Genomic DNA, 22,159 nt, shown 5'->3' on the forward strand with positions numbered 1-22,159 from the left:
TCCCACAGTCACCCCTTTGGTCATTTCAGAAGGAGAGTCAGTCATCCTCCCCCTTGACAAATGGTCTACAAATATCTGTGCTCCTGCATACCTCAGAATTAAGAAATCTTGGGACCTAGGGTTGGCCGTGCAGCTCGCAATACACATGCCATTGCTCTGGTTCCTTCATGGAAGAGACAGCTTGATTCTGCCTGTTAATGGTGAGCTCTAACTCACATATATACTGAGCTGTGAGACCCTGAGCATGCCACTGACCCTCCTTCAGCCTCAATTTCCCCATCTTTGCTGACCCCCAAGGTCCCTTATAGCTCCCAACTGGTTATCCTACCATACATAACAATCCCTTCTTTGCCCCAATCCTGACACCTGAGGACCATCAGTTGGAACTAAGGATCATATGTCCAGGAAGTTTCAAAGCTAAGATTTGAACCTGGATCTTTCTGGTTCCAAATCTAAGGCTTTTCTTTATTTCTCTGCCATGCTTATGCCTAAGCCAGGACTAGAGCAAACAAATGCAAAGGAATAAGGTGACATTTAAGTGGCATAGGATTAATGCTCAGGGCTATCTCAAGTGGGGACAGGGAAAAGTGGGGGGATGGGGGAATGGGTGGGGCAGGGGCCATGGCAAGGATAGAGAGGTGAAAGTGAACAAGGTAAGAATGGGAGATTACAAATATGGTGGCTTGGCTGGAACCAGTGACAGTCTTGTTGGAGAACAAGAAAATCCTTAGCTTCCTTCCTTCAAGGCCCAACTTGGTATCAGCTCCTCCACAGGGCCCTTGGGAACACTCTCCCAGCCACTTCACATTGCCTTGGATGGTTGTTTATGAAAGCCTGTGTTGTACTCACCAGTAGAAGGTCAACTCTTCCAGGGAAGGCACTGAGTCATTTCTGTCTGGATCCCTAGCACTCAGAAGAACTGGCACATAGTAGGCACTTAATACATTCTGGCTAAACTGAGCTGAACTCTAGACTATCCTGATTGTTTAATTGTGTGTGTGTTTATATCTAGACCCAGAGACACAGACTGTATCTATGGTTTCATTGGTATAAGGAGCTCCCAGGAAACTCCCTCCTCCAACCAAGGCAGAGAGATTCTCTGAAACTTTGAGTCTGAGATAATGACCTAGAAGACTGAGAGGTCGAGGGACTGGACCAGAGCCAGACATCCTTCAGGTGTCAGAGGCAGGGCCTGAAGCCACTGTCTTCCTGCCTTCCGGGCCACCATCTCTACCTTATGCAACACGCTTCTCCTAGGCACTGCTAAGAGCAATAACATGGGCAGACAAATTTACATGATACAGGACATAGGTAGCAAGTGACCCTCTCCCCAAGTTTGGAGCCTTCTGAAAGCAGAATAACAATAACATCTGCCTCCTAGAGCTGTTTTGAGGATAAAATGAGACCTATAAAGTGCTTTATACCTTTTCAAAGCACTATAAAAATGTGACCTACGTTTAATGTGGTCACCACAAGCTCTCTGTAAGGCACTTTGAGCAAGGCAGAAGGAAACTTCGTAAATTACTGCCTAGAAAATTGGCAAAGAAAAAGCCTTCCCCCTTGAGGGAGCCCACTCCTTACTGGTGAAATCTCCACATATCACAAGCTGAAAAGATAAGGTTGTGAGTGCAATTAAACAATTCCAAAAGCATTCATTATCTATATGCTAGGTGCCAGGGAGATAGCAAAGACAAAAACAAATCTGTGCCTGCCCTCAAGGCTCTTCCATTCTGGAGGAGGGAAGGAGAACTAACGGGTGTGGGGGAGTCAGGGAGAAGTCCAAGCAACCTCTTCTGGGGGTGGCACCTGAACTGAGCCTTGAGGGGTTCCCAGCAGCGGTTGGGGAAGGAGAGCATCCAGGAGTGGACAGAAAAGCAGATGGCCTTCTAACTCTGTGCTCCAGAAAAGGTAAAGACTTTAGAAGCACTTCAAGTATTCCTTAAATACTTTTACAAGTTAAGTTTGGTTATGCTATCACCTGCTATCACCTCTGAAAAGTCTACATCCTCAGGCCTCGGTTTCCCCATTTGTTAAATGAATGGGTTGGACTAGATGACTCTGAGGCCCATTAATTAACTGGTGAAATGTAATACGCATCAGGTAGAACTGGGTGTTACAGAGTTTTTTTTTTTTTTTTAAAAAAGCAGCATACAGTAGGGAAAGGGCAAACTCTGAAATCAGAGGACAGGTTTAAGTCCTGTTCCTCTATACTAAATAACTATATGAAGTCACATCACCTTCTCAGACTTCAGTTTCTTCATGTGAAAAATAGATGTGGCTGGGGTCATTCCTTCCAGCTCTAGCCCTTTGCTCCAATGCTTAAGGAAAGTTTGATTCTTGAAACCAATGACCATCTAAACTTCACCTACTATGTGGACATCCATGGTACTTACTTCCAGGTAGAGTGACTGGAAATTGACTTCTCGTTTAGTTCATTTTTTTAAAGAGCACTTATTAAGTCCCTACTGTTTGTCCTGTCAAGGAGCTGACATTCAGATTTTAGTTAGACTGGAGACCTGGAAGGGCGAAGGTTATCTGTCTAATCCAACCTCCTCATTTGGCAGATGAAGACACTGAGGGCCAGAGTCTCCCAAAGCCACACAGCTAGTAAGGGTCAGAGCCAGGAGAAACCGCTCTCTAAAGCAGGACTAAAATTCCCACCTTTTTCATCCATGGAGCTCTCGAAGTGTAATTGTTTACCATGGTATCAACATACCCAGGCAGGAAGGTGAAGCCATCAAAATAACTCTGTGGGAATAACAATGTTTTTGTGATTTCAGTATGAAGGGGTAAAAAAAAACCAGCACAAGCCTTGTGGTCAACAACCTCCTTGCCAGAGGTGCAAAGGAAAAAACAGGCTTCACTCCATGGCGTAGAGTGTCAAACGCTCCCTCTATAATCCATTAGTCCTAAACAGACATGCATGGAGGTAATTTTATTTTCATGGTAAATGCCTGACTGTGTGCTTAATAATTCATCTAATCCCAGAAGCTGGCATGAATTGGACTAATGCCCGGCAAAGCTCATCAGAGCCACATCCCTGTCATTGTAGGAATTTGTCCAAATAAAGAATCATGAGGACTTTGATAACCTAGAATTTCCTTGGTGTGATATGTCTCATAAGGAGTATTTGTTAAATTGTTAGGCTCAATGAAAGGACCTTTACCATCATCACATCTAAGGCCCTTCTTTTACAAAAGGGAAAACTGAGGCCCATAAAGATTAGGAAAATAAAACTCTCAATTCTACTCTACTAAAATTTATGAGGTCATCTCTACATGTCACCCGCGGTGAGGCGGGGGTCTAGGTTCTGGAGAAAATGTGAAGATGAACAAGGTCCAGCCTGTCTCCCATCAATGAGCCTGCTCTGTCCTAGGGCAACAACACAGATGGACCCATAACTGGTATTCAGCATTGTATGTGCATTAAAAAGGTATAACATGATGTAAGATTTCAAAGAAGAGAGAGGAAAGGAGAGGAGAAGAGAGGAAAGAGGAGGGGAGAGGTGGGAGAGAGAGACAAAGAGGTTGGGGGAAGAGAAATCACCTTCAAGTAATTCAGGAACAAGAGGGTAGAAATCAAAGAAGGCTTCCTGACAAAGGTGGCTTTCGAACTCCATCAGCATCTTCCCTACATATAAGTAAAAGACAGTAGAGCCAGGAATGACTAGAGTACTGGTCTTGGGATAGAGAAGCCTTGGGTTCAAATCCAGACTCTCATACATCTTAGCTATATGACCCCAGGCCAGACACTTAACCTCTCAGGCAACTTCCTCGGGTTTTTTTTTTGTTTTGTTTTGTTTTTGTTTTTTTGCTGCTAAGTCATAAGTCTGGTTGGTCCGTGTTGGTAGAGAGAAGTTACACATTCTAGGCCCAGTGTTCCAAACACTGACACACCCAGTGGATTATAGATTTGTCCCATATTTTTTTGGACCATTGGTATAGAGAACAACCAGTGAGGAAAACTCCCTCCACTGTTGCTGACTGACACATGCCCTGCAATTCCTCATTTACCAGAGTCATCTGGGGCTCTGAGTTTAAGTGCTTTGGCCAGCTTGGATCAGAGGCAGGACTTAGGACCTGGAGAGAGACCCTTCCCTAACATCTAACTCCTCAGGAACAGCTGAGCTGTGCGGGAGAGAAATCCCGAGGTCGCCCTGGCCTGATTTCTATTGATTCCCCTAGTTAATAAAGAGTTAAACAGCGGAGTGTGTTCTTTTATTAAAAGAGAGCGAGAGATGAGTGTTTCAAAGGTGCTGGAGAGGGAAAGCGCCCGCTAAGTGGTCATGCGGCCGGCGCCATTCATCTTCCTAGTGACTATCTGTCAAAAGTGGCAAGATCCCCCGCTAACAGCCCTGACCTGTGCGGTAATGAAGGGAGAGTGCACTGCAAAGTGTCCATTAGGAGGCCGTCGGGAGCACTAAATTGGTGCAGTTTGCTTCAATCTTGGCCGCAAGTCGCAGTGGAAGATAGGTGGGGATCCGCAAGAGGCAATTTTAGCCTGGGATCACTTTTGTCAGATGCCCTCAGTGGGGGAACTGAGTCAGATGCCTGCTTCCAAGTCAGCACGCCCTGCAGTGCCTGGGACCAGGGCTGTGTGACTGGCCGGGGGAGGAGAGCTTCCTCCGGGGGCCCCCCTAATGCTGGACGCCCACCTGTGGCTTGCAAGGATGGCCGCACAGGTGGTCAGGGAAGAGAAAGGACCCAAGCGAGTGGCAATCAATCTGAGAGATGCCCACCACCATCATGCCCACCCAATGCCACCAACTCACAGCCAAGGGTCACCTGGCCAGCCTGCAGAACTTCTAACCCTGTGAGCACTTGCCGATGACCTTCAGCTCTGCTGTAAAATGCAATAAACAAAAGCAGTGTGGGGTTCATTGCTCTCCAAAGGAATTAGCCCTTTTCAAAGGCTGTTTAACTGAGTATCAAGTCGCAGAATCTATGTTTGCGCTAAGTCGCGGAGCCGTCACACAAGCCTGAGCTGGAGATGGCAGCTTTAGCCCTCTGTTTGTTCTGGCGACCCGCATCTGCTGCCGTTTACACGGGCTGGACTTAGATGACAATGATGGCTAGCCTTAATGTGGCGCTCCAAAGTGGACAGGGAGCTCCGGTGACTATGAAGTGTCCCCAGAACTCTTTAGTGCAATCTGAATAGTTTGGGGATTTCTTTGAGTTCATTGGACTCTCCCAACATTCCCCTGACTATTCTCATTTTAAAAATGAAGAGCCTGAGGCTTCGAGAAGTCATGTGAGTAACCCAGGGTTACTCACCTAGTAAGTGTCTAAGGCAGGATTTGAACTCAGGTCTTCCAGGTCCGGTGCTCCATCTGCTTCATTACTATAACAGAAGAAATAAGAGTAGGAAGGGGAATGAGAATAAGTAACAGCTGGCATCTCTAGCACATTTTCAGGTTTCTAAAGTGCCAGAGCCATAAGTAAAAGATTCTGCACTTTGGGAATGAGGCCAACAACCGAGAGGGACCAGGGCAGGGCAGGAGTCCACTGCAGCACCAAAATCAAAACCAAAACCAAACTATGTTTAAATGCTGGCGACTCCTAAACGGAATACCCTGGTAGATGCCCACTCACCCCACCCTAGTTAGAGTTGTGCAAAGTGCTTGATATATATCAGTTTTGCTGTATTGTCATAACCACTCTGTGAGGTGGTACTAGAGATACTATTCTCATGACAGATATAGAAACCGAGGTTCAGAGATGGGAAGGGAGACAAGCATTTACTCTGTGCCAGGTACTGTACTCAGTGCTTTTTATAGTTATTATCTTATTGGATCCTTGCAACAACCCAGGGAAGTAAGGCTATTATTATTGAAGCAAACAGAAGGTAAGTGACTTGCCCAAGGTCTGAGGCTGCATTTGAACTCAACTCTTACTGACTCCAGGTACAACAGTCTATCCACTGTACCACCCATCTGCCTCTATCAGAGAGGTGCAGTGATTTGTTCATGGTCCCCCAGCTCTAAGTGCTAGAGACAAAGGCCCAGAATTTGGACCCAGATTGTCCTGCTTCCAAGCCAGCATTAGCAAGTTCAGCATTTACTACATGCAAAGCCCTGCGCTAGACAATACGTAGATGAATCAGACCCAGTCCCTGCTTGCAGGGAACTCCCATTCTAGCAGTGATTTTTGTCAGTTTGGGTCCTTCCTTCCTGCACACAGCGAGTGGTCATCCCAGACCTTAGGAGAAAATCTGTCTGAGTGACTGAGGTCACGAACATCCCATAACTGGTGCCGGCCCTCCAGTGAGAAGCTGAGTTAGAGCCAAGTGACAAAAGCTGGGCTTTGGATAACAGACACACAGGCCATCTCTAGGCCACTACGTGACAACTTCCCAGGGTGATCAGGCTGCCCAGGCCTAGTACCAGCCAGCAATCTTTAATCAATCAACACTTGTAAAGTATGTACTGTGCACCAGGCACTGGCCTAAGGACTGGGAATACAAAAGGAGGCAAAAGACAGTCCTTGCCCTCGAGGAACTCACAAGCTAATGAGCCAAGGGTTACCATTTTAGTGGATGTTACAATACGCTTTTAAGGCAGCTAGACACCCCAGTGGATAGAATGCTGTGCCTGGAGTCAGGAAGACTCATCTTCTTGAGTTCAAATTCAGCCGCAGACACTTACCAGCTGTGTGATCCCATGTAAGTCACTTGACCCTGTTTGCCTTAGTTTCCTCATCTGTAAAATGAACTGGAGAAGGAAATGGCAAACCACCCCAGGGTCCCTGCCAAGAAAACCCCAAATGGGGTTGCGAAGAGTCCAAAATGACTGAAAAATGACTGAACAACAATATACCAAAATGTATGTGTGCATACATATATATGTACATAGAGAAAATATCTGTATCTATCTATCTATATGCATGTATATATATTCCTGTTGTGAAGGAGGATGACTTGATATGTGGTTTCATTGGGAAAGAGAATTTCCAGTAAGGAAATGCCCTCTTTCACTTCAGATCTGTTCTCTGACTTAAAGTGTTAGCATTGTCTGGGACACTGAGAAGTTATGAAATCACTAAGTTCTATTCTGCATTCAAAATCCATCAGGTCTTTGTAATGGATAGCAAGTTTCATCACGGTCCTCTGGAATTATGGATGCCTTTTGCATTGATCCAGTACCCTAGTTTTAGAACACCACCACCCTTATTTCATCCAGTGCCGGGAACATTGTGTGGAACATAGTAGGCATTTCATAAATTCTTGTTGATGGATAGATTGGTCTTCACTCCACACAGAACACCACTCTATTTTAACAATCTGGAACTGGATTCAGTTGTGTCCATGTTCCAAGTTCATGAAAATAAAGCTCAAGTAATTAGAGACACCGTGAAATTTACAACATGTACAGATCTTGGTTTATTGATTTGGAAAAGAGGGTGCTAATGATTTCAAAGGTTTTATATAATTAATTTTAAGAACTCTGTAGGCTGCATATGTTCTGTCGTACAAGGTGATAAAATGGCGTTGGACCAAATGGCTGAATTTATTTTTATGAAATCAGAACCAAAAAGAGACAATTACTTCTAAACCCTAAATGAATTCCATTCTTCCAAGTTAGTAGGATATTGTCCATTAGAATAGCGTTTGTTTACATAATTAGTAATAAGCCTTGCTATAGCTCTTTAAGTTTTACAAAATCCTTTATGTGTCTTGTTTAATCCTCATTCCATCTCAGCAAAGTAAGCACCTTGAGGGTTAGCACCATTAACTCAAGTAAAGTCTCAAAACTAATAAGTGTTTGAGGCAGAATTCAAATCCAGGTCCCTTCTGCCCCAGCATCCAATCTGCTGTCTATTCTACCTTTCATTTGACCACAGGTAACTTAACCCAAGTCAATGAAATCTAAGCAAAGTTCACTAAAAGCTTATCGAATGACCACACTGGGATAAAGCAAAAGGCGTTGACCTTCTGGGTGTGAAGGCAGTGGGGGAAGTGGGATTTGCCATCATATTTCCTTTAGGTTCTTCAAATTGCTTTATGTGGGACATCACTGAATCAATCAATCGACCAGTAAATATTTATTGTCTACCATATGCCACGCACCATGCCAAGTGCTAGGGATACAAAGAGAGGCAAAAGACAGTCTCTGCCCTCAAAAAACTTACAATCCAATGAAGGAGACAAACATGCAAACAAATATATACAAAGCAAGTACATACCAGATAAATAGAAAATAATTAACAGAGAGAATTTAACAGGTTGCACATACTACCTGAGGCAGCTCAGTGGACAGAGCATTGGGCCTGGAATCAGGAAGACCTGAGTTCAAATCCAGCCTCAGACATTCACTAGCTATGTAACCCTGGGCTGAACCTCTGTTTGCTTTAATCCACCAGAAAAGGAGATGACAGACCATGGCAGTATCTTTCCCAAGAAAGCTCCATGGACAGCATGGTCTATGGGACATGAAGAGTTGAATATGACTGAACAAAGGCATGCTGCCTACACCCCCAAGGTAAAGCAGTACTCACACAATTCTTTAAGTGAAAGTACCACTGAAGCTTGATCCTATCCCATCCAGGGATACTCTCAGTGGGATGCAATGTTTCTTTAATTCATTGCCTTCTTCTTAAAATGCAAATTCATATTATTGATTTCTTCCTATTGTAAAAACCACAAGTCAAACATGGATGATGAGTCATAAACAGCTTCTGGCATTCTTGGTAAGAGATGCCACTATGACCTATCTGTGGCTGCTGCACAGATTACATGGGTTACTTAGAATAATTGACAAGGCAAAATTTTTTGGAATGCACAGGGAGGGGAGTGGAAAAATTCTAAAATGAGGAAATTCACACATTGCTGTCAATGAATTCATGCAAATTATAAGATTGGTCCAACTCAGAATCTTCAGAGGGGAGGGCTGAACAGTTAAAAATATTTTTTTTCAAAAATACTATTTGGTAAAAAAAAAATGATGTAAAGGGAAAAATATTAAGGAGTGACAAGAAAATTTGAAAACAAAAATAGCCTCTGGAGAATGTGACCCTGGCTTTCTTGTTGCTACCTGTACCGATGGTCCTCTTCCAAAACATATCCCCAGGTTTTCTGCTTGTTTTATGTCCTCTAAAGAACCCCTATTTGCAATATGCAAAGAACTGTATGTGATATATAGAGCTTAGCCAGGGACCATATTTTATGCATAACCAGGATTAAGTGCACTGATGATAGATGTCATCTCCCTAACATGGAAATACCCTCGCAAGCCTTCCATTTCCATAACTTTCCTCTGGGGGAACGTCTGAAAATTATTTAAGTTAAAAAGGAAAATGACTTGTTTGGGAACACATGTACTTTTTTTTAATCATCTTTCAGTAATGCTGATCCAGCACGTATGCTAAATTACCGGCTGCAGTGGGAATCTCTTGCATGAAAGGGAGAGTGTGGTTTGGGTGATGGGTCCATGAGGAATATTTTGCTCCAGGAGTAGAGACAGAAGAAAATTATCCAACTACTGAGCCACACATTAAGAACCTAGTCAGCTGTTGTAAATGCGTATCCAACAACAAACCATTATGGATCTTGGGCTTAATTATACTGCCTTATTACACACCTGTATGGGAGGTTACTATTTGCAATACTTGTGGTTTCCTCTATCAAAACAGCATTAATATTATTACCAAGCTTATCAAGACCAGCTACCGCATCTGGGGCCGGGCAGCTGGGGAATCCTTTGTTTTGCCTACAATTCCTATCACCTTAGAAAAGATACCAGTCTTAATTGACAGCTTAGAGGAGCGTCCGATAACATGGACATTTGGTCCATTCATGGAAAGGAAGGAATGAATATTGGCCAAATCATCTGAGTCTTAGACATTCACAAAGCTAGTCAAGAAGGAACTAAAAGCAAAGAGGTGACTGAGGATATCTGGGGTGCTCCCTTTGCTGGGGTACATCACAGTTCATGAACATCTTCTCATAGTCATCCTGTACAAATCTTATCCAAGTCCTTTCATAAATCCTCCATGGAAAGTCCACCCCACATGCCAGGTGCTTCCCCCTACACCTCTCAACATTGTTGTTCTTGTTCAGTTACTTTTTCAGTTGTACCCAATTCTTTGTGACCCCATTTAAGGTTTTCTTGGCACAGATATTGGAGTGGTTTGTCATTTTCTCCTCCAGCCCATTTTTTAAAAATATTTCCAACTCATTTTACAAATGAGGAAACTGAGGCAAATAGGGTGAAGTGACTTGCCCAAGGTAACAGAGCCAGTAAGTGTCTAAGGGCAGATTTGAACTCAGGAAGATGAGTCTTCCTGACTCCAGATCTGGTGCTCAATCTACTACACCATCCAACTGCCTCTTAATATTACATGGCTACCAGTGCCATATGAGGGCTGTCCATCTGTCATGCCTTGCTTTAGCAACTTGACCCTCGCACTGCCTTTTCTGGTCCCACGTGTCTTAGATAATAGTTTTGATGCCACTTTTTTGCACATATTTTGTCACTGGTAATATGTGTGTACGCATATACATACATATATATATATATATATATATATATATATATATATACACACACACACATACATATACATATACCTGTTTCTGTTCCCCATTGCCCTTTTAAAGCATTTAAGACGATTTTTTCTCATTCACTTTCTTTCAAGCACACCACTCTTCAAGAATGCCTGACAAGAAAATACTGAAATTAATTTTGCCTTTCATATTTCTCCAAAGTTATTGTTTCTATAATGTTATTATTAACATCATTCACCGAGTAAAACTGTCTCTTCCTCCTCAAATTTCCTTGAGCCTTTTGACTGGGTCTCTTATTTTGTTATGTACAGGGAATAGCCCCTACGGGAGAATGTAAGCTCCTTGAGGGCATGGAGTACAACATTTCTTATCTTTCTATTCTCATTACCCAGAGTTAAATGTCTTGCTAATTGAGTTCACAAAAGAGGGAAATATTAGTTAATAAATAATCCCAAAATAAAGTCAAAATGGGTTCATGATTTAGGAGTAAAGGCTGATACTATAAGTAATTTGGGAGAGCAAGGAATAGTTTACTTATCAGATTTATGGAAAAGAAAAGAATTCAGGACCCAACAAGAGATAGAGAGCATTACAAAATACAAAATGGATAATTTTGATTATGTTAAATTGAATTTTTTTTGTACAAAAGAAGCCAATGCAACAAAAATTAGGAGGGAAGCAGAAATTTGGGAGAAAATCTTTACAACTAGTATCTCTGATAAAGGCCTCATTTCTAAAATATACAGGGAACTGAGCCAAATATATAGGAATACAAGCCATTCCCCAATTGAGAAATGGTCAAAGGATATGAACAGGCAGTTTTCAGAGGAAGAAATTAAAGCTATCTATAGGCATATGAAAAAATGCTCTAAATCACTACTGATTAGAGAAATGCAAATCAAAACAACTCTTAGATACCACATCTCTCCTGTCAGATGGGCTAAAATAACAAAACAGGAAAATGATAAATGCTGGAAAGGATGTGGGAAAATTGGAACATTGTTACATTGCTGGTGGAGTTGTGAGCTGATCCAGACATTTTGGAGAGCAGTTTGGAACTGTGCCCAAGGCTATAGAAATGTTCATACCCTTTGACCCAGCAATACCACTTCTAGGGCTGTATCTCAAAGAAATCACACAAGCGGGGAAAGGACCCATATGTACAAGGCTATTTATAGCAGCTCTTTTTGTGGTAGCCAAGAACTGGAAATCAAAGGGATGCCCATCAATTGCGGAATGGCTGAACAAGCTGTGGTATATGAAGGTAATGGAATACTATTGCGCCATAAGAAATGGGGATGATACGGACTTCATAACAACCTGGCAAAACCTACACGATGTAATGCTCAGTGAGCAGAGCAGAGCCGGGAGAACATTGTACACAGCCACAGATATATGGATTCCGTGAGAACCAACCCTGACAGACTTCGCTCCTCTCAGTAACACAAGGTGCAGGCACAACTGCAAAGGACTCACGATGGAGAATGCTATCTACATCCAGAGAAAGAACTATGAAGTTTGAATGCAGATTGAGGCACACTTCATTCTCGCCTTTTTCTCTTCTCTTTTGTTTTTGTTTTTGTGTTGGGTTTTTTTTTTTGGTTCTGTTTCTTCTTTCTCATTATTCATTCCATTGGTCGTAATTCTTCTCCACAACTTGACTAGTGTATAAATTAATTCAATGAGAAGTCATTTGTGGTAGTTATATGAGATTCCATGCTGTCTTGGGGAGGGAGGCAGGAGGGAGGGGAGAAAATCTGGAACTCAAAATTATGTAGAACTGTCTGTTATAAACTAAAAATAAAAATAAATTTAAAAAAGTAAAAAAAATAAGATAAAATAAAATAATCATGTTATGAATCACATTAGATGAACCATCTTTTACAACCAGTTCTAAATATTTGAGAATGGCTCACTCAGTGTACATATGCTTGAGTAAGAGGGTCATTATCCATGAAATGTTTAAAGAAAAAAAAGCAGAGGAGGACCTCCAGTGCATGGAATGGATCCCCTATGGAGGATCTGCAGAAAGACATGGCCAAGAATCCCCCAGGATAAGAAGAGCATAGGGGATCTGTGATTTGCACCAAAAAACAGAGTATGCGCACTGAAAACATCACAGAGCCTTAACAAATCTTAGCAACACTCTGGGCCTCAGTTTCCCCTTCTCTAAAACTAAGATCATTGAACTAGGTGACTATCTGGGTCTTTTAAAGCTCTGAGTGCATGACCTTCTGATCTACTGATGTATTGAGGTGGAGAATGAGAGATAAGTCTTAACAGTGAAAACACTCTGCAGTGATAAACCAAGGACACAAGAGGATTAAGTGGATTAAGAGCAAAAATTTCAAAAGTAATAAATAGGAAGTTTAATTAATTATAAACATATATAATCTGATTTGTTTCCTTGAGAAGTCCCACATACACTAAAATATTCATTATTAAAATTTTGGTGGGGTTTAGTGACAAAAAACTGGGATCATATTAAATGCCCATTGATTGAAGAAAGGTAAATAAAGTGTGGCATACGGATTTCATGGAATATTACTGGGTTGTAAAAATAAACAGATAGGATGAATTCAGAGAAACATGGGAAGTTTTGAATGAGCTGATGCAAAGCGATGGAAACAGAACAAGGAGAACAATATACACACAAGCACCACCAAGGGCCAACATGGGGCTAGTGGACAGAGCACAAGGACTTCAAATCCTGCCTCAGATACTTAGCCATTGTGTGACTCTGGCAAAACACTCACTTAGCTTTTCTGAGTTTCTGTTAAATGGGGATAATTGTATAAACCTCCCAGAGGTGTTATGAGAATTAAATGTGGTGCTGTCCATAAAACACTGGACTCTCAATCAGGAAGACATGCCCAAATTCAGCTTCAGACACTTGCTGGCTGTGTGACTCTGGGAAAGTCACTTAAATGCTGTCTGCCTTAGTTTCCTCATCTGTAAAATGGGGATGATAATAGCACCTATCTCCCAGGGCTATTCAGAAGATCAAATGATGTAATATATATAATTGTTCTTGTAGCTGTAGAAATGCTAGCCATTATTACTATGATGAGTAAAATAAATAAAAACACTCAAAGTCAGCCATGGTCTGATTGATGACCTGGTCTGATTGAGGAGTACTGACCAATCTTGGTCCTGTGGAGCAGATGACGAAATACACTTTCTTTCTCTTGATAAGATAAAGTGGCAGGGAACTGCAGGTTCTGAATGTCCCATACATGGCTACTCTCCAGGTTGGGTAACTGTTTTTTTGTGTGTGTGTAACTGTTTTGCTTTGTTATTAGGGAGGATTCAATGGATGGGGCGGGTGGGAGTGTATCAGGAAATGACTGTGGTATGAAAAATAAAAAGGTAATAACATAAGATAATAAAATAAAGTAAAACAAAATGTTCATGACATTTAAAAAAAATACAATGTATATCTCTAACTGGTTTTCACAGTAAATAGACCTGTCAGAAATTCATTGGACCCTAAATCTATACCACTTGACTACTGTCTCCTTATTCAATCATTTTGCATCTATACTCTACCACTGCCTGTCATGAAAAAGAATGACTCACGTGTCTTGAGTTCATTCCAGCAAGACACCTTTCCAGGTTGAGGTGCGGGTGAGGGAAACATAAGGTTGCCCCGTGGAAGACAACACATGGGCTGAGGAACTTGACCCTATTATCATAATGAAAATAATACTGTTACCAGGGCATAAACAACAAATGGCGCCCAGTGCTCTGAGAAAATTAAAATTCTATTTGAAAATCCCACCGGGTCCAATCCCAGTCCCAAAGATGAAGTCTGATAGCTTCTCAGGAAGACAAGAGCTTGGTAAAATGCAGGGTTCTGCTCCATGAAAACATCATAATACAAGCACAAGGAGAGCAGCTGAATAATATTATTGACTTACAGCAGACATCAGGACAGAGCAGATGGTGATACAACAAAAAAAAAAATCAGCAGCGGCAACAGCTCCATCTCACCTACTGTCAATTGTAAAAATAAATTGCATTGCACTTATGGGCATAGGAAATGTGATTTGTGTATGTGTATTGAGAACTTTGCTTAGCCTAAAGGAGAGATCAAATACAAGGTCTCTCTATGCTCAAGTTTATCTGGTTCTCCTCTAATTTTCAAGATTTCTTCTTTTGTACTTGTTTCAGGGTTGTACATTTATTTTTGAGGGTTCCTTTTTTTTAGTTGTATGCCTAGTTCTTTTATCTTTTTTACCCCTGTTTTTTAATATGAGTTTTCACAGCAGACATTTTCCCCCAAGGAAGTAGAGATTAAATATAACTCCAAATACCACATTTCCAGGGCTTTTCAAGGCTGAACAGATAAAATCCTGAAGAAATACTGACCTAAGTCAGGATCAGTTTTGAAATATCCGTATCAGTGTAGAAACAAACTCAACTTTAGTTTTAATCAGCATTTGGGAGGGAGAGGGGAATGAAGGGAGAGAAGAGTCTTTTACATTTCATTAAAAAGAAATTACTCTTGGTCTGTGCATTCCAGCAACATATCTCTCAAGGACTGACCCTGAGGAGAATCCTGTTGATGGACCAACAAGGTAATTGTTAGGATCTTCTATGATTCTCACAAAGTCAGTTCTCTAGTTTGGAAAATCAGCAAATTATTTAAATGCCTCTGCCTAGTCTAGAAATTTAATCTAGGCCTTTATTCCATTTTAGGTTACCTATTTGGAGGAAGATGAGCTGGCCTTCACTGAGGTTTACAGAATTACATTATGCATTCAAAATGATACAATAAACTAAGCAATCCAATGGTTTATGGTAGAAACAACCGCAAAATCTCCATAGCTTGCAGTAAAATGTGGAATGTTGCCATCTGCCCACAAAACAGATCCCCAGGTGTCTGTTTCACAGTGGTTCTGTCCCATTCCCTATCATTCAGGTGTGCCACCGTTCCAGAAGAGAGGCCATAGTCATGCCTGGGAACACAACTCTGTTTCCAGTAATTCCACAAACCAACTGCATGTGATCATCAATCCATCATCCCTTTCAGGAAAGAGTAGTGGATCCTTGAAGCCAGGGTCCTGAGCTTTGTTCCAACGTGGTGGCCCCTGAAGGCATGAGGGGATGAGGGCAGTATTCAAGAGTTCCTGTTGTCTCTGGGACATAGGATTAGGAACCTGTTGGGATTCTTGGTTTCTTCTGGTCCTGGTTCCTCCAAAAGAAGGACTCATGACCTATCATATCTCATACCAAAATCAAGACAATCTTCCTAGTGAGTTCTAAACCATACTGGATGAGACATGAGGAACCCTTGGAGAACTTTCATAGACTTTGCATTGGAAGGAACCTTGAAGGCTAACTAATCTAACTCCATTTCACAGTGAAGGAAAATGGCCCAGAGAGATCAGCTGTAGAGCCTAATTTGACACATGCAATAAGTGGCATGAACTATGGAACCTTTTTCCTGTCAGGTTTCCCAGACACTGAACACACCTCTCCTGGTAACATGGCAGTGTGACCTGTACAGCCACCCTGTCCCTCATTTTTAAGGGGAGAGACAAGTCTGCTGCATTGCCATCTGGCAACTACCTTCCCCCTTTGCCCTCATTCCACACTTCTCCGTAAGAGTTAAAAAAATAAACAAGGACTACGTTGAAAAATGACCAACTTCAGAATGCGTCTAATCTAATACAATGGAAGGAAATGGGAAGAGAGGTTTCAATTTGCAGAATGTTGTTTCAGCAGTCCTTTTGAGAACTAATCCCCAGGGTCTGGCACAGTCCCTGGCACATAGTAGGTGTCTAATAAATGTTTAGTGATTTTTTTTCAAAGTCACATTTGATTATCACCAACGTTTCACACCCATTGTCACCTTTGAGCCTCATCACAACTTTGGAAGGTACCAGCTCCGTCTTTCACAGACGAGAAATCCAAACCCAAGAGAGATTAAGAGACTGACCCAGGGCCATACAGCCAGCATGTATCAGAAGCAGGCTCTGAACCCATTTGGTCTTGCTACCTCTAGATTTGGTTAAGAAGTTTTCTAATAAGGGGCATTTTATTTATTCATTCGTTTATTGCTTCTCATTGATAAGGTGCATTTTAATAGGAATAACTATCTATAAAGTCTTGCATTTAAGTTAAATAACTCAATGATCACAAGTACAAGATGGGGGTGGAAAAGATCTGAGGGTTTTAGGGGACCCCCATTATCTAATGGCATGCCTTGTGAGCAGAGGCTGCTGATCTCACTCAGAGCCACTTTTCTCTCCATCAATGTCCAGCGATGAAAGTTCCTTCCCCTCCCTGGAGCTTGACATTCACCTGTTTCTCTCTTTCTTCCCCAAGTCTAAGGCTCTAAGAAAAATTGTAAAGTGGAGAGTTTTTCTTTCTTCACATCGCCCTGAGACCCGCTGAACCCAACGAAGGGAAGTTGGATCTGTGGAGCCGCCATAAGGGATAGGCCCTGACTGCTACCTTCTGTCCCAGCCACAATGGAGAGAACACCTCCTTCAGTGTTCGCCTTGCCCACAACCATAGACAGTGTGGCAGCATGACCCAGCACACGAGACATTCCAAGGTAGCAGCACAACATAAATGGAGTCATATGAGGAAGCCTCTAAGGTACCAGCCCTACCCCAAATGCATTATCTCACCTGGTTGCCCTTTCTTCTCTCTCCTCTCCCACTCTCCTCTTCCCTGCCTCCCTCTCTCATTTTCTCCTCCCTCATACTTTCTTCTTTTCTTTTATCCCCTTTCATCTCTATTTTTTTCTCCTTCCTATTTTTCTTCTCCTCTCCCTCCTTCTGTACCCCTTCCTCTTTTCTTTCCTATTCTCTCTCATTTCCCTCCCTCCTTTTTCCTCTTGTCCTATGTCCTCCATCTCCCCTCTTCTCTGTACTTTATGTTCTATCTTCTTTTCTCCTCCTTCCCTCTCTTTCCTTTTATCCTCCCTTACTTTGGTCCTCAACCCTTTTCTCTCCTCTCTCTTTTTTCTCTTTTCTCACTCACTCTTGTGTTCCTTTTGCCCTCTCTCCCTCCCTGTTTTTAGACCTTCCCATTCTCTCTTCTCTCCTCCCTCTTTTTCCTCCTCGCCCTTTTCTTTTCTCCTCCTCTCCTCTTCACTATACCTTTCACCTTCCTCTCTCTCTCTCATTTTCTCCTCCTTCCCTTTCTTCTCTCTTTTTTCTTGCCCCTCCCTCTCTTCTTCCAGAGTTTAAATCTGGTCTTACTGAAGTTCTTATGTGGCCTCTGATAAGTACTAGCTGTGTGACCCTGAGCAAGTCAACCTAACTTCAGTTTGCCTCAGTTACCTCATTCGTAAAACGGGGATGATAAGAATAGCATCCTTATCATGAGGATTAAATGAGATAATAATTGCAAAGTGCTTAGCATAGTACCTAGCACATAGTAAGCTATGTAAATCTTAGCTATTATTGTTATAGGGGCAGCTGGGTGGTGTAGTGGATAGAGCACCAGGCCAGCAATCAAGAAGCCCTGAGGTTAGATTCAGCCTCAGATACTTACTAGCTGTGTGACCCTGGGCAAGTCACTTAACCCTGTTTGCCTCAGTTTCCTCATCTGCAAAATGATCAGGAGAAGGAAATGACCAACCACTCCAGTATCTCTGCCAAGAAAGCCCCTCTCTCTGCATAGACCCTATCCTGTCTCTTCCTTTCCTATCCTGTCCTCCTTTTCTCACCTATCCAGTCCTATCCTATCCTATTTCCCTCTCTGCCTTCCTAGGGACTGTGTGACCTGAGTAGAGTGCCCAGTTTATGGCCAACAATCATACCTCTCCCTTACAACGCCCTGGTTAAATGCTGCCTTAGTGTATTGAAGAGTTCTTGGCTCACTCCTAAGGACTCTGTGACTTGAGTAGAGTGCCCAGTTTATGGCCAACAATTATACTTCTCCCTTACAATGCCCTGGTTAAATGCTGCCTCAGTGTATTGAAGAGTTCTTGGCTCACTCCTAAATGACCCCACTGGCCCCTCCTGAGAATTTGAGGGATTGAACAGCTGATCTGCCCTCCTAATACTCCTAATAACTCTCACCAGAAAAATAATGAAAGTAGAACCCCAAGATATGTATTATCATATATCTAGAGGGGGAAGGAACCTCAGAGGCCATCTCAACCAACCACCTCATTTTACAGATGTATTAGAAATGAAGCAGGAGTCCCTGGAGCCGTTGGCTACTCCAAGAGATCAGATCTGCCTCGCCTTCCCTGCTCTAAGTGCAGGGCTTTGCTTTAGGTTTCAGTCTTCAAGATCACAGATTTCAGACATCTGCCTACTTTTTATACATCTGAAAAGACATAAGAGTTAGACTATTCTTTCAGAAGTCAGCTACAATGGGAGCTCCATAAATTGACTCCACATCTACCCATCTCTGCAATGACAGAGAAAGAGAAAGTTGTCTTTGTTTTTTTTAAAGCTAAAATGCTGATTTTTCACCAGCCCCATCTTTGAAGATTTCTCCCTTGCAGATGCATATACTGTGATCTTTCCCTTCCAGAGCATGGCAGAATCTCAGCCAATCATTCCCAGAGTCCAGGGACTACTGTCAGCCGCCCCACCACAGAGCTGACAGCTGTGTCCTTTCGTTAGCAATGTCATGTGAGAGGGAGGGCAGAATATGTTATAAATGTAAGGGGATGAATGTCAGGAGGAGCAGGATCTGTGTGCGTGTGTGCATGTTGTGTGCATGCGTGCATGAGTGTGTGTCCAGGCTGGCATTTCTGCCTGCTCAGATACAAATACAGATTGCCCTTTTGGTGATTATAGGCTCCTTGATACAGAACTGGGAAGGACCCGAGAGGCTGTCAATTCCAACCTCCTGATTTTACAGAAGAGTTTCAGAGAAGGGGAGGGATTTGCTCATGGGCACAGACGGAGGTGGTAAGTATCTGAAACAGAATGTGAATCCAGCTCTTCCTACCTCCAGGTCTAGTGTCCTGCATAGTACATTATGTTTCAGATGAGAAAATTGATACTCACAGTAGGTCAATGACCTCTCCAAAGTGGCAGAGGTGACATTTGACCTCAGGTCCTATGACTCTAATCTCAGGCTCTTTCTAAGGATCTTCAATAAATGTCAATTGATTGTTTAGATTTTAGACCAGACCTGGGATTTCATAGTGGTGTTGGAACTCCCAGGAAGGAAACTCTCTCTACCTATTCAGATTAGCACCCAGTGTCTAACCAGCTCCTCGAGATTCATGGTAGGTGTCCCCAAATCTCTACCCAACCGGTGACTGAGAAGCTTGAGTCCAGAAAGACTGGGAGCAGATAGAGAGAGATGTGTGGCACAGAGGAGCAGTCAGAGAGCTGCTGGAGGCTTCTTCTCTGCTTTTGTTATCACCTGCATATACCTTCCTACTCTTACACGGTATTTGCCATTAAAATGTGTGCTCCTTGAAGGCAAGAACTGTCTTTGCCTTTCTTTGTGTCTCCAGTGCTTAACCCAGTGCCTGGAATACAGTGAGTGCCTAATGAATGCTTTGTGATTGATTCTTGATTGATTGCTTGGAGAGGTAAGAGGAAAACCCAGAAAGTGTGATGCCTGTGAAGCCAACAGCCAGGAGAGGATATATAGGAGGAAGGGTGATCAGCCTGGCCAGATGATGCAGAAGAGACAGAATAGGAGACACTCTGAAAAGATGCCCCAGTTTCATGTTCTAGTCCGGAGTACTGGGCCAGGGGCAGCATTCCCAGAAAAGTCTAAGGTCATGTCACATGCACGTAGACTAGAGAGTGAATGTGCCATCAAAGCTTTTCTCTAAGGGCTTTCTCAAAGCCCTTTGGAGTTACTACTCCTTAAATACCACTCAGATCTGAGGAGAGAGAGAGCGAGAAAGAGAGAGAGAGAGAGAGAGAGAGGGAGAGACAGAGAGAGCGCAATGTAGTAAGGGCTGGCATTTCTCACATAATATAGAACTGCAAAGAGCTTTCTATGTTAACTGAAAATCAACATTTCCGTGGGGCCCCACCATCCTCACAGTAGCAATGGGAAATTGGCGATGCAAGTCCAATTATCCCCATTTTGCAGATGATGACATATTGTTTTTTGAAATCACCTAGTCTTCTGAAAGTCCCTGGGCGACACATGGCATGAGTACTATGATTCCTATTTTAACAGATGAGAAAAACTGAAACTCAAAAATATTGACGTGCCCAAGGTCAGAGAAATACTAAAGGGCAGGGTTTAGATTTGAATCCAAGTCTTCTGACTCAGGATCTAGAACATGAATCCAAATCAGTCCCTTACAACCTAGATGACCTTAAGTAAGTCACCTAACCACCCTCTAACTAGTTTCCTCATCTGTAAAGTGAAGATAATAATTGCATCTAAGTCACAGTGCTGTTATGAGGGCCAAATGAGATAATATACATGAAATGCTCTGCAAACTTAGTGTTCTATAGAAAGAAGTGCTAGGTCTTTTCCCAAGGTCCTTTGTCCTTCACTGTTCTCTCTAGGCAGGATGCCTCTGATCGCTCTATAGCTCATAGAAACTGACCTTTCCCCCCTAAAATTACAGGCTCATTAACTTTGAACCCCAAAATCTTCTTTGTGATCTTGATTCTCTAAACATTCACTTTCCTCCTCTCCCACTCCCCCATAAGGAGACTTGGCACATCAAAGAGTTCGTCAGTCATTCCAATGATTTGGCTGCTCCAGGGTTCATTCACGTCTTCTCTGAAAATTGTTCAATTTTAAAAGAGAAGTTCCCCCCTCCGAAGCTCCAAGCCTCAATAGTCACTGTGGTTTAGCTTCCTGTGGGTCTGCCTGTGGACTAACTCCCCCAAGAAAGCTTGTGCATGTAAGTGGCGATCTCTGTTATTGGGATCACACACTGGAGAGTCTTGCCTGTGCAAGGTGCTTAGCAGATGGGTTATTAGAACACCTACTGATCATTTAAGGTAAGATTTTAATGCAATTCCAGGCTGAGAAATCCAGAAATCATGGGCTCCCCAGTGGCATCCTTCAGCCATGTCTGACCACTCGGGGCAGATGCTAAAAAGCATGTGAATATTGCCTGATCTGTTTGTATTTTCTTCTTTTGAGAGCCCCCATGCCAATGGTTATTTACATGGTACCAAGAATTGTAAATGAGGGCACAAAGTGAGAAGACTGGGAGTCTCTTTAAATACCTTGTCCAGTTGTAGCTCCTCTCATCATGACTACCGACACCCCCACAGATTATTCTCTAGGATCATCATTCAATTTCCATTCTATTCTAAAGGAAAACACCCCAGTTAAACCCATCTCCAGATGGGAACCCTATTGGCAGCATAATCTGAGCCCTGGCAGGCAGCTGATGAACCTTTCAAATTCTCCCAAGGTGATGAGACATTATTCTTCCTTTTTATGTGCTGTGGTTCATTGAGGGTCATTTGTCATCCTGTTACACAGCAGGAATGATGTTCACAAGGTTAAAATACACCCTTAGGAAACAGCCTCTGTGGCTACCTGGGCTACCACTGCATTCTGGGCCCTCATAAATTCCTGGAGGTATTTCCTGACTCATCTGTGCCTTGGGAAGAAGTGTTCTGCCTTAATGTGTGTGCCCCTGTATTCATATGGGTCACTAGGATCTGGTCTGCATCAGACCCTCAGAAAGACAAAATGATTGGTGGATATGCCCTCCAATCCCTTCACCAGATTTGGG

The sequence above is a fragment of the Trichosurus vulpecula genome, chromosome 5, assembly GCF_011100635.1.
Source record: "Trichosurus vulpecula isolate mTriVul1 chromosome 5, mTriVul1.pri, whole genome shotgun sequence".
NCBI lineage: Eukaryota > Metazoa > Chordata > Mammalia > Diprotodontia > Phalangeridae > Trichosurus > Trichosurus vulpecula.